The 16,962-nt window shown below is 39.8% G+C and overlaps 1 protein-coding gene across 1 annotated transcript in view; it reads left to right on the top strand.

Moving 5' to 3' along the window:
- The window catches only part of APP (amyloid beta (A4) precursor protein), a 312,122-nt gene that overhangs the window by 473 nt on the left and 294,687 nt on the right, over positions 1–16,962 (top strand). The gene's annotated exons all lie outside the window — the stretch shown is intronic.

The following is a 16,962-nucleotide window of genomic DNA, read 5'->3' as shown; positions in this document are numbered from 1 at the left end:
AAGACAAGAAGACAAGAAATGGGTTCAGGTATGAGAATGTGTAATGACAGAAGCCATATTTGTAATAAACATCCTGTTTAAAGTAGATACAGTGAGGAGTGAATAAGATGGTTTCAGAAGCGGGAGTGGAGGGTCCATGAGCAGGGATGAGGAATAAGTAGGACAACCTCTCCTCTCCGCCCCCGCTTGCGGACGTCCAGCGCATCCTCGCTTTCGGCCCAGCCCTGCCCCAGGGGCGCGCGCTCCGGCCCGCGGAGAGGGAGCGGGAGAGGCGCTGGGCTCCCTGGTTCCGCGCCAGCCAGGGGCGAGAAGGGGAGGGGACGACCCTGAGCCCAGACCCCGACTCAGTCCCTGCCTTGGAAGCGGGGTCCGGGGGAGGCGAGAGACATTCAGATGGGAGGAAGGGGGAAGGAGCACGTGGGAAAACCGAAAGCGCAGCGTCCCTGAAGCCAGTCCTCTGCTCTTGAATCGTTGCCCTTTCCTTTCTCTTGGGCCCTGGGGAGGAGGAGGAGTCGGGACAGCCCGGGAAGCTAGGGGCCCCTCGCTTTTCCCTGCGTTCTCCGCCTCGTTTCACCTTCCCCTCTCACCCCCACCCCCCTTCCTTGTTCGAACCTCCTCTTTCGCGGCTGCTGGCGGCGGCCGCCTGGGTGCGACCCTAGCCCGAGCCGGCGCCGGGGTCGCGCACCGTCTTCCGCAGGCAAACTTTGTGCATTTCCGCGTCTCCCTTTTGTGTAAGTTGCGAGAAATGGGAGGGGTCGGAGAACCATAGCCTCCCCGCACCTTCGCCAAGCCTGGACGTCCCGGGAGTTTGCTGGCACCCTAAGCTTTTGCCTGAGAGGCAGAAGGTCCCCGGGAACAAAAGCCGCGACACCCCGCCCTCACCGGCCCGGGCGCTCTGGGCCGAACCGCGTTAGTCTCGGTGCGCCACCGAGACTCCGGCCCGGCTCCCCGGCTGCGCGTCCGCCCTGGAGGGGGCAGAGACGCTGCCGGGGCCTCTGGCGGAGCCTTGGGGCCCCTCTGCTTCCCACCCTCGGATCACCTCTGACGCTTAATTCTCTGCTGGGCTGTAAAGTCCTTGGCGGGGAGAAAATAAGGCGGAGAGTAGGGTGTGCGTCTGGAAAGGGCAGTGGCGGATGGTGGGGAGGCACGGGCTCTGTCCTGTGCATCCAAGGAGGCGTTTGTCTTATTAAGGCGCGGCCTGTTCCCTAACACCTCTGGGGACTCTGGGTTAGTTCCCCTGGGGGCACAGGATGCTGGGGAGGGTCCAAAGGGTCTTTTTTTTAGGGTACAGATAAAAGGATTGAATTGAGTGAAGATTAAGACGGAGAAGATGGCGCCTCTGCAGTGCAGCAAAGAAAAGCTGTGTGGAGGCTGCAGCCTAGTGAAATCCACCCACCACTAGGTGTATAACAAGTCTTCCCCATTCATCCAACTCTCGAACATTCAGCTAACGCCTGTGCACAATGACTGTTTTTCTTTACATCTAAAGATGCTTAGAAGTTGTTTGCATGACAGTTGGGCCAGAGAAGGTTGTATTTCACTTCGGTTGGATTCCTGTTTGGCATCTTAACCATTTGCAACCTTCCCTCCCCGTTTTTTCCCCTCTTTTCCCCCAACCTCCTAGTAATTTTCCAAAAGAAAAAAAGCAATTTCCGGACAGATGTTTTCCTGAGGCTGTATAGACTATCACACCATTACAGTTTTTTAGTTCGTAATTTGCAAGGTCATTGAACTTTTTTCCCTTCTGATTTTTACCCACAAGTGGCTCAGGAATCACCTTAGGGCTAGTTAAGACAGGTTGTTTTAAGAGTTAAAGAATTTCGTTTTCCATGTTTCAAAAAAATGCTCTTAACTAAGAGAATTCAGATTTCTCTCATGACTTACATTTATTTGTAGAATTATTCCCGTTTTCCTGAATGGTCGTAGTACAAATTAAAAACCGTATACTTAAGGAATTAAAAGCATATGATAACCTTATTTTTGAAGCTTTTGTCAAAACTTAAATATGTAACTGTTGAGCAGTATTTCTGTATAAAAAGAGGAAGCGTGTAGGCAGATTTGAATTTAGTTTTTGGTCTGTTTAATTGCATTAATTTGCTCTTTCTGCCATCTTTTGGGAGCTTTTCACTAGCTATTGTTAACTCCTTTAAAGGGTGGAGGTGAGAGTCACATTATTCCATTTTGCAAAGTGTTGTTAGAAGGGTAGGTAATTCAGTCTACTGAGGTTTGAGAGTGGTTTATCTGGCCCTCTCTGTGTCCACTGAAAAGATGTAATTACGAGTTGACTCTCTTTTATAGAGCTTAGAAAATAGGTCTGCTGCAGGTGGCTGTAAAAAAGAAATGAATAAGGGCAGTGATAATGGGGCCTTGGCTTGCAGGGGAAACATGGTTATTATCTGGGTGGATGATTTTGGCTGGTATGTTGATAGAGATGTGAGTTTAACCCTAATCTATATGATGTTTCACTACCCTAATATTTATTTATTTTTAAATCTAGCTTCCTCTTAAGTTTTATTTCCCCCTCTTGAGGGTTTAACCTAGTCACAATCATCTTACCTTTGTGGTAGTGCTAATTAATAGTTTATGGAGACCGACTGCTACTGACTAGTACCTCCCTAAAGGTAGAAGCCCACACACAGAATAGTAAAGCTCAGGTTTAATGGTGATCTGTAAGGAGTTATGGTTCTTGCTAATCGGTGAGAAACCATGATAACTGGCAGACTGCAGAAGCTTTTCTCTTGTCTCTGTAACCAGCAGAGGCTCCTGAACGACACTTGCAAGGCTATTAGTACTGCGGAGAAGTTGCTAAATGGAATAATACTGGTCCTGACTGAGGAAATGAAAAGGAACATGCAAGTTCTCAAGGTTAAATGAGGAATGACTGATTCAAAAAATTTAAAAAAAAAAAAAATGTGATCAACTGAATATTGGCTTGAAGGAATGGGAGAGGTTATCTTTATGTTAAGTCTTGTTGCTAGAGGATCTCTATTTTATGTTACTGTTTTTTGCATACTAGAGTCTTCTACAGATATTTGTATGCATGTAGTCAGTCATTCTGGAAATAAGCATAGCTATTACTTGCATTTCACGTGGCCACTAAACTATCATTGAGAAATGCATTAAATTCAGTAGAAATGTACGTTGTTTCTGCAAATTGTATTACCTTGAGAATCTTACAAAGCATCTTTCATTAATACATTTCTTTTAAAATCTCTATCAATCACAAATGTAAAGATCTACCTGTGCAGATGCTTTTTAAATGTAAAGCTTCCGGAATGTAAGGTGTAGTTTGACTGCATACCTTATTACCTCCCCTTCCCTCCTCCCTCCCCTTACTGCCAGGAAGTTTGCAGGGTAAATAAAACATGCACATGATAACAAAACAAAGTGGAATGTACTAAAATACCAAAAGGAAAATACAGATTAAGTATACTGAGTAAATATGTTACAGAGAAAACTTCCTGTATTTAAAAACTATAGGAATAATGAGATGAGATAATAGATAATCCTGGAGCATTTCCTGGTAGTAAATTTCCAGCCAGGTTTGTATCCCAGGTCTGGGGATTTGAGGTTAAGTTTTTGCATATACAATATGTGTTTACATTCCTCTCTGCCTCTCCCAGACAGACAGACACACACACACACACACACACATCTGTCTGACTGTCTCTCTCTCTCTCTCTCTCACTTGAGTGACAGATGCTGGTGCAGGGTACTCTCAAGAGGAGTTGGGAATTCGAAATAAGGAGTTGAGAGGTCAAAGGTAAGGGGCTGAATGCAGGACCAGAGAGCTTCAGTAGCATCACAAAGTGATTCCCTGAGTGGCAACGAGGAGGATAGGGAAAAAATCATATTTTCTGTTTGTGTTTTTTGTCTGGTGGTTTTCAACCTCTCTCTGTTTCACTTGACTATGCTTGATTATGAAATCTTTTTTTTTCTTTTTTAATTTAAAGATCTCAACTGGCTTTGTTGTGATTCTACATTCAGGCAACACTATTCCATAAAATAGTATAAATGTTCCCATGAGTTCAACAGAGGAGATCGGCTTTGTAGACAGAAAAGGACTGAAGAAAACAGAAACAGAAAAATCTTTTCCTTTTCATCGTGAGAGCTCAGATGCAAATGTATGGAGTGGGGATGGACGGGAAATGCTGTCACCCCGTGGGTCTCACAGCCGGTGTACAGATACACCCTCATGAGTGGGTGGGGGAAGACAGAAGGTGGCAGGGGAAAGAATGAGCACACCCCAGAATGAGTAGCAAGTTTAATCAATAAAAATACGTCTTTCTTTTTTTTATTGTTGTATAAGAAGAAAAGCAGACAGAACTCAAACCCTGAAGCTGATTTGGCAAGTGAAAACTTAGTAAAGGGGGAAATGTTACGTAACTATTTCTTCAGTTTAGTGTGGATAGCTTAAGAAATAACCGTTACTGTGAGGACACTGGCATTTTTCTTGGAAGAAAAGTTTGGCACATTTTCCTCTTTAATCTTGGTTAATAGATACGCTTGACCGGTACCTCTTTAGAAGTAGAAATCTAGCAAAGACTGGAGTACAATGATTGCTCTAGGAATAAATTCACATATTTAAATTTAACAGCCTGGATATGTTCATCCATTAATAACTTCATGAAAAAGGGATGCCGAATAGATTAGATAGCTGACTATTCAAAGAGGGCCACATGAAGTCTCAGGTTCACATGTATTAAATCTGCTGAAATAGAAACCTAAGATATTTTATTTAGGTTTATTTTGTGTGGCTGCATGTTGAAGAAACATGCAATGCAGAATTAGCTTGAACCTTGCGAGAGTGATAGTGTCTCACCAAAGAAGATAGTTAAAATGGGGAAGATGAGAGGTTTTTAAAAATCTCACCTCTATAGAAAGAACCAGAGTCATTCTCAATTTATAATGTTGGTTTTGAGGCCAGGCATGATGTTAGGCCGATAACACTGAGTCATTGAGTGTTCTCAGGTGTGGAGAGAAGGTGGCACTGCACACTAATCAAGAGAGTTTGGACCAGGGCAGGAACGCATGGGTATACATTCTGTCTTTGTCTCTTTTGAGCTAGTGTCCATGGGCAAGTTTCTGTGCCTCAGTTTTTTCCTTTGTAAAATGGGATGAGTGTTTCTAGTTATTGAGGATCGAATTAATATCTATGTTAAGTGCTTGAAACGGTGTGTGAGTTAATATGTATGTAACCTGATGGCATAGCATAAGCACTGTGTGTTTGTTACTGCTAGTATGTATGGTGATGATGATGATGTACAATGAGTATATGTAAGTTTCCCGCATAGTTGAAAGTTAAAAATCTATATGATGTTTCACTTACTGACAAATTAATTTACTTATTGGCCAATTAAGACTATTGCAGGAAATTGGCAGATCGTTGTCTATGAGTTTGATCTAAATTTAAAAAGCACATGGTATCTCAGATACAATGTTTAGAATACATGTTATAAAATTTCATTTCTTAAATATGTATTGTGCATTTTGATTGGTTTTTTGAAAAATGAAAATAATTCATGCTCATTGAAAAATTTAAAACAGTACAGAAATGTGCAAAAAGCATAAGCATTTTTTACACAAATGGGAAAGACCTAGTTTTTTTTTCTTTTTTTCCACATAACATGGATGTAGACCATTTTAATTTTTTAATTTTTTATTTTTTTTTTGAGACAGAATCTCGCTGTGTCACTCAGGCTGGAGTGCAGTGGCGCAATCTCGGCTCACTGCAGTCTCTGCCTCCCGGGTTCAAGTGATACTCCTGCCTCAGCCTCCTGAGTTACTGGGATTACAGGCCCTCACCACCACGCCGAGCTAATTTTTGTATTTTTTTAAGTAGGGATGGGGCTTCACCATGTTGGCCAGGCTGATCTCAAACTCCTGACCTCAAGTGATCCGCCCACCTCGGCCTCCCAGAGACCTATTTTTAATGTTGTACACACTGACAGCTTGCCACAGATCTCTAAAATTGAGCAAGATTATACACTGGCTTGATTATTAACTGTTAGTTGGCTATCAGCTATTTGCAAGGAACTGTGAACAAGCTTGGTTTAGTTTTTAGCAGAATCTTTGCTAGCAAAATGAATGAACAGGCTTTGCCAATCGGTAGAAATGGAAGATATCAAATGCCAGCAAAAGAATTTTGGTCCTACTATGGATCCTTGAAGTTATGTTCACCCAAGGACAGGGAAACCAAAAAGCAGATTGCTTGAGAATGCTGCATTTCTCTAAGAAGTCAGTTTCAAAATAAAATGAATTTGTATAATCAGCCATGTTATGGCTGTTACATCTTTAAAACTTTATAGTGATCTGCTGTTTAATTGAAATTATATATGTTTTTTTAAAATCAGCATATGTTGCTCATAAAATAAAAGGTTTTTAGCTTCAAAAGCAGGCTAAGGATATTTGAAAGCTTTGAGTGTAGGAAACTGGTGATACTGAGGTTAAATTATGATTGACACAGTGAAAAATCAAGAAGCAGAGTCCCAGCTCTGTTTTTGTTAACCAGGTCACGTAATTATAATTGTCCTGTCCAACCAAAGACAAGAAGACAAGAAATGGGTTCAGGTATGAGAATGTGTAATGACAGAAGCCATATTTGTAATAAACATCCTGTTTAAAGTAGATACAGTGAGGAGTGAATAAGATGGTTTCAGAAGCGGGAGTGGAGGGTCCATGAGCAGGGATGAGGAATAAGTAGGACAAACATTTTGGAAAAGGGAAAAGATGAATAAGCCTGTTTTGTAAATGAATGGATCCTGATGAGTGAAGTACAAATTCCTTAAGGTCTTATTAATGATGGACCCAAAACAGTGTTTGAATCTCCTAATTTCCAGATGGTTCCTCTCTTTTTTTCTTCACAAATTCAGAAGCTTTTCTTATGAGAAATTGATTCAACAAGAATAATTGTCATTCTTTTGTTTTTTGGTGATTTTTTTTTTCTTGAAACCGAGTCTCACTGTGTCACCCAGGCTGGAGTGCAGTGGCGTGATCTTGGCTCACTGCAACTTCTGCCTCCTGGGCTCAGGCAATTCTTGTGCCTCAGCCTCCCGAATAGCTGGGTTTACAGGCATGTGCCACCACGCCCGGCTAATTTTTGTATTTTTTTAGGAGAGACAGGGTTTCACCACATTGGCCAGGGTGGTCTTGAACTCCTGACTTCAAGTGATCCACCCACCTAGGCCTCCCAAAGTGCTGGGATAACAGGCGTGAGCCACTGCACCTGGCCAATTTTTTGGTGATTTTGATAGGAATTTTTTTTTTTTGCCTGATTCTTTTTTTGAGAGAATCTAATAATTTGTCTCTTATCTAATAATTTGGCTTTCATTAGCTTCTGGAAAGCCACATACTATCTTCATTGAAAAATGTAAGGCATCCTGGATGATAGAGACTGATAAATTACTTTTCAACCATAAAGGATACTTATGAGAATAAGAGATCTGTTGCATAAAGAAAAGTCATTTGTATTAAGTGAAGAAATGCATCATTACTCTTGTTGCTTTGCTAAATTTCAAACCTTTAATGACTAATAAATTTTGACCCCATGGAGATATTTTACAGAAGAAAAATGAGAGGTTTAATCCTACTGTTGAGATAGACTTACGTGTTTTAGACCTGCTCTTCACCTCAAGTTACTACAAACTCATTTATTTAGTTTTTCTTTGTCTGTGTGTGCTTGTTACTTCACAGTAAAATTAGTGAGGCAACATAAATTTTATTTTTAAGAGAAAGTAAAGAAAATGGCATTATCCATTAAAGGCTGATTCGTCTTAAAAAAAGGACTTGTTATATCTACTCCTACTATTGGATGAATTTTCAAAAGCACAATGATACTGTGTTTGGTTTTGTTTGTTTGTTTTCGGGACAAGGCCTCACTCTGTCACGTAGGCTGAAGTGCAGTGGTGTGATCTGTAGCTGTGGCCTCCTGGGCTCAAGCCATCTTTCTGCCCCAGCTTCCAGAGTAGCTGGGACTACAGGCACCTGCCACCACACCTAATTTCTTAAATGTTTTGTAGAGATGGGGTCCCCACTATGTTGCCCAGGCTGATCTTGAACTCCTGGGCTCAAGCGATCCTCCTGCCTCAGCCTTCCAAAGAGATAGATTACAGATGTGAGCTATTGTGCCTGGCCAACGTTGTTTTTATAAATAACATTACTCAGTTATTTTGTTTATAATTGAGTTGATAGGCTCATAGAATAAAGATGGATAAGCACTCTTTCTTAACCATATTTATTGATTTTTTTCATCTTTTAAAAAATCCTCATCTACTTCAAAGATTAAGCCTTTAAAACTGATGCAAAGTTTTTGAAGTCTTAGCTTAAGTCTTCAGAGACTAACATTAAAACCCATCATATGAAAAGTCATATGTAATAGCATATATTCTCCATCCCGATGCTCTCAATTGCTTATTATGGTTTAACACAAATATAATTTTGTCATTACAGTAAATTAGTTTGAGGATATAACTGACGAGTACCTAAGAAACTCCCATAGAAATGTGAAAATATGCAGACTAATTATTCTAAGAATAATTAATCATAGATACATATTAAATTGATTAGTAATTTAAAATTAAACCCAAATTTCTTTAGAAGTTAGCTTATTTTTATACACAAAGAAACCTAGATTCTTAGGGGTACAATCAAGAAAGGTTCACTCCTTCATTTCACAAATATTTTCAAGGTCCTTGTCCCCAAGCGGGTAGACAGAATTAAAAGGAGGAAGGAAGTGACTTGGGAAAAATTAAGTTGGATAAGGAATATAAGAGAATGCTACGCAGAAGGATGTGTGTTGTGAATGTGATTGTTACTGTAGTATTGTCAAAGTTCTCTGATCATTTCACTACGTGAAGGTAAACTTAGGTATCTGGGGGCAGGAACTATATATTTACTGTAATGTAAAAGAATAATTGTAGACAGGAGATCTACTTTGGGTGATTAAATGTTGCAAACAAGTGGTGGGGGAGAGAAGAGAGAAGTTAGTATTGATTGTGATCACACACTTTTCTATACAGTAATTTGTTTGATCACTCATGATAATGCCTTACATTTTGTATGTACTAAATAACATCATTGAGTGCTCTAGAAATTCTATGTTGGGGTGATAAAGAATTACGTTCAGATTGAAGATTCGAACAGCTGTGGGACCTTCTCTTACGTTTAAGAAATTGTGAACAAGCATAGAAAGAAGATTAAAGCCTTTTAAATAAGATGCATTTTTTTTTCAGCCTCTTTTTGGAACATTTTATTGTGAAAAAGTTTCATAAATACTGTCAATAACTTCATCATGTTCAGTCATTTGCAACTGTATTTCAGAAATTCAGTTGACCTGCAAAAAAAATGCCTCTTTCTTGAAATATTTCATCCATTCCCTGATTGATTAGGACACTTTCAATAGAGGGTGCCTAGAAATAATTTTGTGTGAAGAAGATAGTAGAGTCTAGAAAGAAAATGTGTATTGGAATTAAATTGAGTGGCATCAAAATGAAAATTTTCCTGTCATTGTCTTTTTTTTGGCTCCTTTTCTGGCCATTTTACAGCTAGTGTTTAGTGTTATGAGGATCAAAATTGGCCCTTTAAAAAAATATAGTGAATTCTGTTACCTCTGTTATCTAGAAGAATTGTATTTTTCAATTTGAAGGGCTTGAAGCCAGTACCACTATCTACCATTAACTTGACAGGCATTGAAAATCTAATTGAGGTCATTATGATTAGCCTTGTATCTTGCTAGTGTTTTCTCAATCTTATTTTGAATGTTTTGTGTCAAGTGTTAAATCCTCTTATACCACAGAATCCAGAAAATTTAAATCCGACAAAAGTAAACCGAATATAAAAATTCTGTGGTTGTCCGTTCTTGGCTAACCCGTAGGGTGTTTGAATGCAAAGGCAGCTTACAGCACTGCTGCTAGTTAAATTGTGGAGGGTTTCACTTTTAAGAGTACATCTGAGACAAAATTGCAATTTTGGAATCACTCTTTCCTGCTTGTTCAGTGAAATAGGAGAGGGGGGAATTCCTGAGGGAAGCTGGGAGATTTCCAGGTGATGATAGGGCAGCCATGTGAGTATTTGGCTGAAACAGAGTAGAGGCAAAGGCTGTTGGACAGAGGTGGCCTTAACACTGAGTATCAATCAGCATGGCCATTAGAACTGTCCAGGACAAACATAATGAATGTTGTGGTGGCAGAGAGGTTATACTTAAATGAACAAAATAGGAGGCTGACTTTCCCTCTTTCTTGGTAGTTCCTTTCTTTGTATTTGCTATTTGGATATTTCACTTCACTTTTGTGAGCTAGACTCAAAGGTTAAATTTATGTCATTGTGAATATTCTGGGTCATATTGTAGGGACACAGATGGGAAGCATCCCTTCAGTTTATTGGGAATATTTCTTATGTGCATGTATTTTTAATTGTATTTATTGATTTAATGAATAGCCGATGAGATGAGAAAAAAATATTAGTGTCTTTTCGTTGCACAGAAAAAGACATGGGATGCATTCTTCGAGTTTATCATCACATGTGAAGTTATTCAGATTTACAAAGCAGTCTGACATGTTAACCTCACTGCTTGTTTGCTCGTTTCTATCAGAGGTTGGCTACAAAGCCAGGCCAAGCCCATGATTCTTCTGCCAGCAGATGAGAGAGAAGGTTTAATGCAGAATGTTTCACTGAGTATTTGGATTGTGCATTCACCTGTTATGTCTCTACTGCAAGTTTTCTCAGGGCATTTGTGATTTGACTTCTGTGATGTTGACACTGATTTGGAGTTAAGATGTTTAAAAAAGTATTAATTTATGGCCTGGTGCAGTGGCTCACGCCTGTAATTCCAGCACTTTGGGAGGCAGATGCGTGTGGATCACGAGGTCAGGAGATTGAGACCATCCAGGCTAACATGGTGAAACCCTGTCTCCACTAAAAATACAACAAATTAGCCAGGCGTGGTGCGGACGCCTGTAGTCCCAGCTACTCAGGAGGCTGAGGCAGGAGAATGGCATGAACCCGGGAGGCGGAGCTTGCAGTGAGCCGAGATCATGCCACTGCACTCCAGCCTGGGCGACAGAGCTAGACTCCGTCAAAAAAAAAAAAAAAAAAAAAGAAAAAAAATCTGCTATCTCACTGTTTCTCTTATTTTGAATTTTTGAAATTGTCATTCATTTTATGGACATATACTGCGAGGACTCTGTGTTTCATTTATGACAGGAGATCTAGAATCTGGGTGGAGCTGTGAGTAAATGGAAAGGTAGCTCAGTCTGTGCCTTGAGGAATTCCGCAGTCCAGTGGGAGAAGAAAGAGGCGGAGAAATAATTAGGTGCAGTGTGCCAAAGGCTATAATAGGGGAGGTACAAAGTCTTCCCAGAGAAGGCAGGCAGCATTTGAACTAGGTTTCAAGGATGCGTGAAGGTGAACTGGGGTGTGGAGGGCTTCCCAGACAGAAAAAACAGCGAGGGTGTAGAGTTTCAAAGGAGGAAGCCCAGGGGTAAATAAGTGAGAGAGACAGTGGGAGATTATACATTTTGGATGCCCTTAATGAGTTTGAACTTCATTTTCTTAGCAATGGAGTACTTTTAAATGTTTGTAAAATGGGGACGAGGCATTGATGACCATGGTTCAGTTAGGTTTGTAGAAGTCCTTTTCAATGTCTGCTTAATCTCAAGGGCCGGTTAGTGACACCTTGACGCAAGGGAGCGTGTAAATGTGCTCTGTTAGCTGGGAGCACTGCCATCAGAAATAACATTTCTGGCTCTCTTCTTAAGGATAAAGGACAGGTAGGATATTGGGTGACAATTGGCATTCTGGGATGTAGAAGAAATACAGTACCATAAAGGGATAGAGGAACATGGGTAGACTTAACGTTCTGAACCAAAGCAAAGATTCTCCATGAGCGATTAGAGTAGGCTTTTGGGATTTGCTTACCTTCCCTTATCTGCTAGCCAGCCACACAGGAAGCACATCTTTGTGGACTGATAGAGGAGGAGGTAGGAAATGCTTTCTCATTTTTATGGTAGAAACATCCAAGAGCTGAGCTTTCATTCTGGCTGAGGGAACTCAAGATGGTTCAGACTTGCATTCCTGGGAAAGCCTTCCAACCAGAGTGATGGAACAAAGGGATAATTTCTGTGGCCCTGTGTGGATAGCAGTGGCAGTCAGCTTACTCTCCCTGTTGGTTAACTATCTTTCGTTTGATCTAGAGACTTCCTCAAAGCAATTTTGTTGTGCTTGTTCTTTGAAAGCAACAGCAGACAAAACAAGGTTTGAGGTTTTTAGAAAAGAGCTTGATACTGAGCACCTCTTTTGAGCTAGATCTGTCTGTCATGCTGAACCTCTTTTCTGTAGCCGCGTAGCTTTTCAGATCTGTTTATGCTTGCTGGTGTTATTGAAACAGAATGGGAAGATCTATGAAAAAAGGAACATAGATCTTAATAAATTTATGTCAGTAAGAATGGGACTGCCATTTTAAAATTTATTTTAATTTCTTACCTATTTTCTTGTTCATTTCAATTATTCTAGAAGTGATGAAATGAATATATGTCACAGAAAGTATGCGATAAAATCAAGATGTGGGGAAAACTTGTAGTTCTGAGTAGGCCTGATAGAATCATCATTGTTAGGGAGTATTTGAAGGTTTTGTAGTAGGGATTTTGTCTTCACTTAAATATTTATTTGAAATATGTTCCAATAGTTTGACATATTACAGGATCTGTCTTAAAGAAATGTCTAAAATATGATTCCTCAGAAGCTGCTCTTGGTTTTGTTTTCAGCTGTTGGTTTTATTTTCTAACATTTCATTTTGATCTCGCAGTTTTAAGAGTAATCAAAAAGGCCGGGCATGGTGGCTCACACCTGTAATCCCAGCACTTCGGGAGACTGAGGTGGGTGGATCACTTGAGGTCAGGAGTTCAAGGCCAGTCTGGCCAACATGGTGAAACCCCGTCTCTACAGAAAATACAAAAATCAGCCGAACGTGGTGGTGCATGCCTGTAGTCTCAGTTACTTGGGAAGTTGAGACAGGAGAATCGCTTGAACCCAGGAGGCAGAGGTTGCAGTAAGCTGAGATCATACCACTGCATTCCAGCCTGGGCAACAGAGCCAGACTGTCTCCAAAAAAAGAGTAATCAAAAAGTTAGATTATTTAAATCTTGGCATGTCTTCTTTAAAAAATGTTAAACTGTCAGGAAAATTATCATTTCTGAATACCACCTTCAGAAAAACACATGAAAATTTGTGCATGTGTCAAATAGTTGATTTATGAAAATTAGAGTAGTTATCAGATGTGTTTGAATGTATATTTCTGTCATATTACATTGGTCATATTTTTACATTATACTTTTTTTCACCCGTGAAGCCCATGTAGGTAAGTTTGAAAATTTTCTTTAATTATATTAGAATTTGAAAATTAAATAAATCTCCTTTAATTCATGCATAATATTCTAATAGTCATATAGTTTGTATTATATAATTTGAGAAACTTGGTTCTAAAAAATAGTCTGCCAGAGAATGTATATTTCTGAATTCTGTTCTGCTTTCATATATCTGAAAATATTTGAGCTATCATAACTGGCTATGCTTCAAACCCAGTCTGAAATGGGTGGCCTTTGCTAGCTTTGGATTGCAGAGCTGGGGGCTGTTGCTTGCTGTATCTGATTTAAAATAGTCAGTAGTTGATTTTGCAGGCAGTTAGATGTATACCTTTGCATAAAATCATTGAACAGAAAAACTTGGCACTGCAGGTGTATGGTGTGAGAAAAGAGAGCTTGAGTACTCACTCTCATCTCACCTGAATCTTATTAATATTTTATTTATTCATATTTGTTGTATTTTTAAGTAAATAAGCTCTCTAGAAACTATCTCTACTTCTTTGATCATTTAAAATACATTAAACAAACTAATACCGATTGCAAAAATTGGTTGCAATGTTCCTAGTTAGATATCGATGAAGTAAAAATGTGGTCTATTCATATGAGTTCATTTTAGTTATTTCTACTAATATCAGATGTGTTTTAAAAAATGGGAGTATAATCTTTTGTGAAGTAAGATATTACTTTATATATTCAATTCATAGAAAACAAAATAGGCTACAAGTGCCTGCATAAAGGCACATCCACTTAGGATTATCGTTAAGGCCTACATGATAATTAGGATTCATTCATAGCGTAAATGAAGTGATATCAATTTTTTTTTTTTTTTTTGAGACTGAGTCTCGCACTGTCGCCCAGCCTGGAGTGCAGTGACGCGGTCTCGGCTCACTGCAAGCTCTGCCTTCTGGGTTCATGCCATTCTCCTGCCTCAGCCTCCTGAGTAGCTGGGGCTACAGGCGCCTGCCACCACGCCTGGATAATTTTTTTTGTATTTTTAGTAGAGATGGGGTTTCACCATGTTAGCCAGGATGGTCTCGATCTCCTAACCTCGTGATCCGCCCGCCTAGGCCTCCCGAAGTGCTGGAATTACAGGCATGAGCCACCGCGCCCGGCCAGATATCAGTTATTTTTAGACCCAATGATATTTGCTGTCGACTTATTGTTGGTGCACAAAATAAGAAAACAAAAAAGCATGGTTTTAAAATAGCCCTTTATACATTTAATATGGAAATGGTAACCTCCAAGTCTGTATTCCATACAGGTTCCTGGGCTCCTTTCATTTGCGAATTCCTCTGGGCTTCATGCATGCCCAGCTCTGAATTTAAAGCAGAATTATCCAATAGAGGTATAATGGGACCATTAGATCTAATTTAAAGTTTTCAGGTAGCCACATAAAAAAATAAGCAGATGACATTAATTTTAGTATGTCACTAAATTCAAAATGTTATTTCAACAGGTGGTCAATATAAAAGCTATTTATGAAATACATTATTTTTTCATATTATGTCTTCAAAATTTTCACATTTCACATATTTATTTTTTATTTTATTATTATTATTATTTTTGAAACAGAGTCTCACTCAGTCGGTCGCCCAGGTTAGAGTGCAGTGGCACCAGCTTGGCTCACTGCAACCTCCACCTCCCGGGTTCAAGCAATTTTCCTCCCTCAGCCTCCTGAGTAGCTGGGATTACAGGCATGCACCATCACACCCAGCTAATTTTTTTTTTTAATTTTTGGTAGAGATGAGATTTCACCATGTTGGCCAGGCTGGTCTTGAACTCCTGACCTCAAGTGACCTGCTCGCTTTGGCCTCCCAAAGTGCTGGGATTACAGTTGTGAGCCACCGCGCCTGGTCACATATTTCACATATTTTAACTCATACTAGCTGCATGTCAAGTACTTAGTAGCCACAAATGGCTAGTGGCTACTGTATTGGACAGTGCAGCTCTAGGAGCGTCTGCTCAACCTGCAACTGTCTGGGAAGAGAATCATAGTTTCTGGAACAGGTAGACCTCCTTTTTAAGCTTCTCCACTTTACAGATAAAGAAAGTAGTATCTGGAGATGTTGAGTTGTTTAAAATCACCCACATTTTAAGAATCAAGAGCCCAATGCATGTTCTCTAACTTCTAGTCTCTTTCTTCATCACTTTTTCTGCTCCATGTTGCTGCATCCCATTTAATTATTAAGGTACTAATGTTAGGTTGTTGCTATCAGTTAAATATTAAGCCAGGAGCTTTAAGACAATCTGGCCCACTTGAAGGCATGGCCTGATTTGGACAAAACTTTTGGGGTAGGATGAATAGCATTACTAGGCATATCTACAACCTCTCTGTGGACTAGTGTTATTCATAGATCAGTTCATCTTTTTCTGTTGTGAGCGCTGTTGGAATAGGAATGGGGGAACCTTTTGGAACCCAAGGTATGTGATCCTGAACCCTGAAATGTCAGATGCCCCCTAAAAGGAAGAGGGGAGATAGACATGCCATTACCTTACACATTTTATTGTCTGTATGAGTATGTAAACATGTACATATTATAAGGAATTGCACTTCATTTCTGGGCTTCTGGAAACATCGGTATTAAGATTTCATTTACCTCCCCTTGTTTTGGAAGTCTTCTTGTGTGTGTACTGCCCATAGTTCTTACCCAGTAACACTTAAATTATGATAGATACTTTTTGACAACTTAAGCCTAGTGCATTCCTGGCACGTAAAATAGTTATTTTCAGAATGTAAGCAAATGTAGAAAGCTTACTGCCTGACATGGAGGGTTGGAGAAGTGGGATTGGTGTTCTTTTGTTGTAAACTCATTTTTGTGAAATATTTGTTTTACAATGTGAAGCATGCATGATGGATGACCTTTTAGAATTGAAAGTTATTTTTCATCTCATTCCTGAAATATTTACCAGCATGGATGTTGACTGAGTGCTTTGAAGAGAGTTTGCTTAGTCATATAACTTAGGTTTAATGATTTTAGATTTAATTAAACTTGAAGTTTTCCTGTTTGATCCTCAGGACTTCTCGTCTGTGGCAAGGCTTTACTCACAAAGAACATGTCAACCTTGAAGTGAAGCGTGCCCTGTGTTTCTTTATATTCAGATGAAAATGACTGAAGTTTGCCAATGCTGTGTCTGGGACAATGCTTAGAGGATTCATGGCTTGGAAGAATGAGTTAAAAGTACAAGGATGTTGGCTGGGCATGGTGACTGTCGCCTGTAGTCCCAAAACTTTGAGAGTCTGAGGTCGGAGGATTGCTTGAGGTCAGGAGTTCGAGATAAGCCTGGGCAACATGAGGAGATCCCATCTGTATATTTTTTTAAAAATTAAAACAAGAACAACAAGGTACAGGGGTATCTGCATTTCCTTAGGCAGCTATCTTATACACCTTTAAACTTAAAAAAAATCCACCATTTTTTAAAGTGTTTTATGTTCTTTTCTTAGTAAATATAAACAATAGGAACTGAGGTTTAGGGCTTAAAAATTTTGAGAGAATAATTTTTATTTCAGTAGCTTTTGGGGTACAAGTGGTTTTTTGTTACTTGGTTGAATTACATCGTGGTGAATTCTGAGATTTTAGTGCACTCAAGTAGGGTACCTTGTACCTAA

Source organism: Mandrillus leucophaeus, unplaced genomic scaffold (assembly GCF_000951045.1).
Source record: "Mandrillus leucophaeus isolate KB7577 unplaced genomic scaffold, Mleu.le_1.0 Scaffold567, whole genome shotgun sequence".
NCBI lineage: Eukaryota > Metazoa > Chordata > Mammalia > Primates > Cercopithecidae > Mandrillus > Mandrillus leucophaeus.
This window is presented reverse-complemented; position numbering and strand designations above follow the sequence as displayed.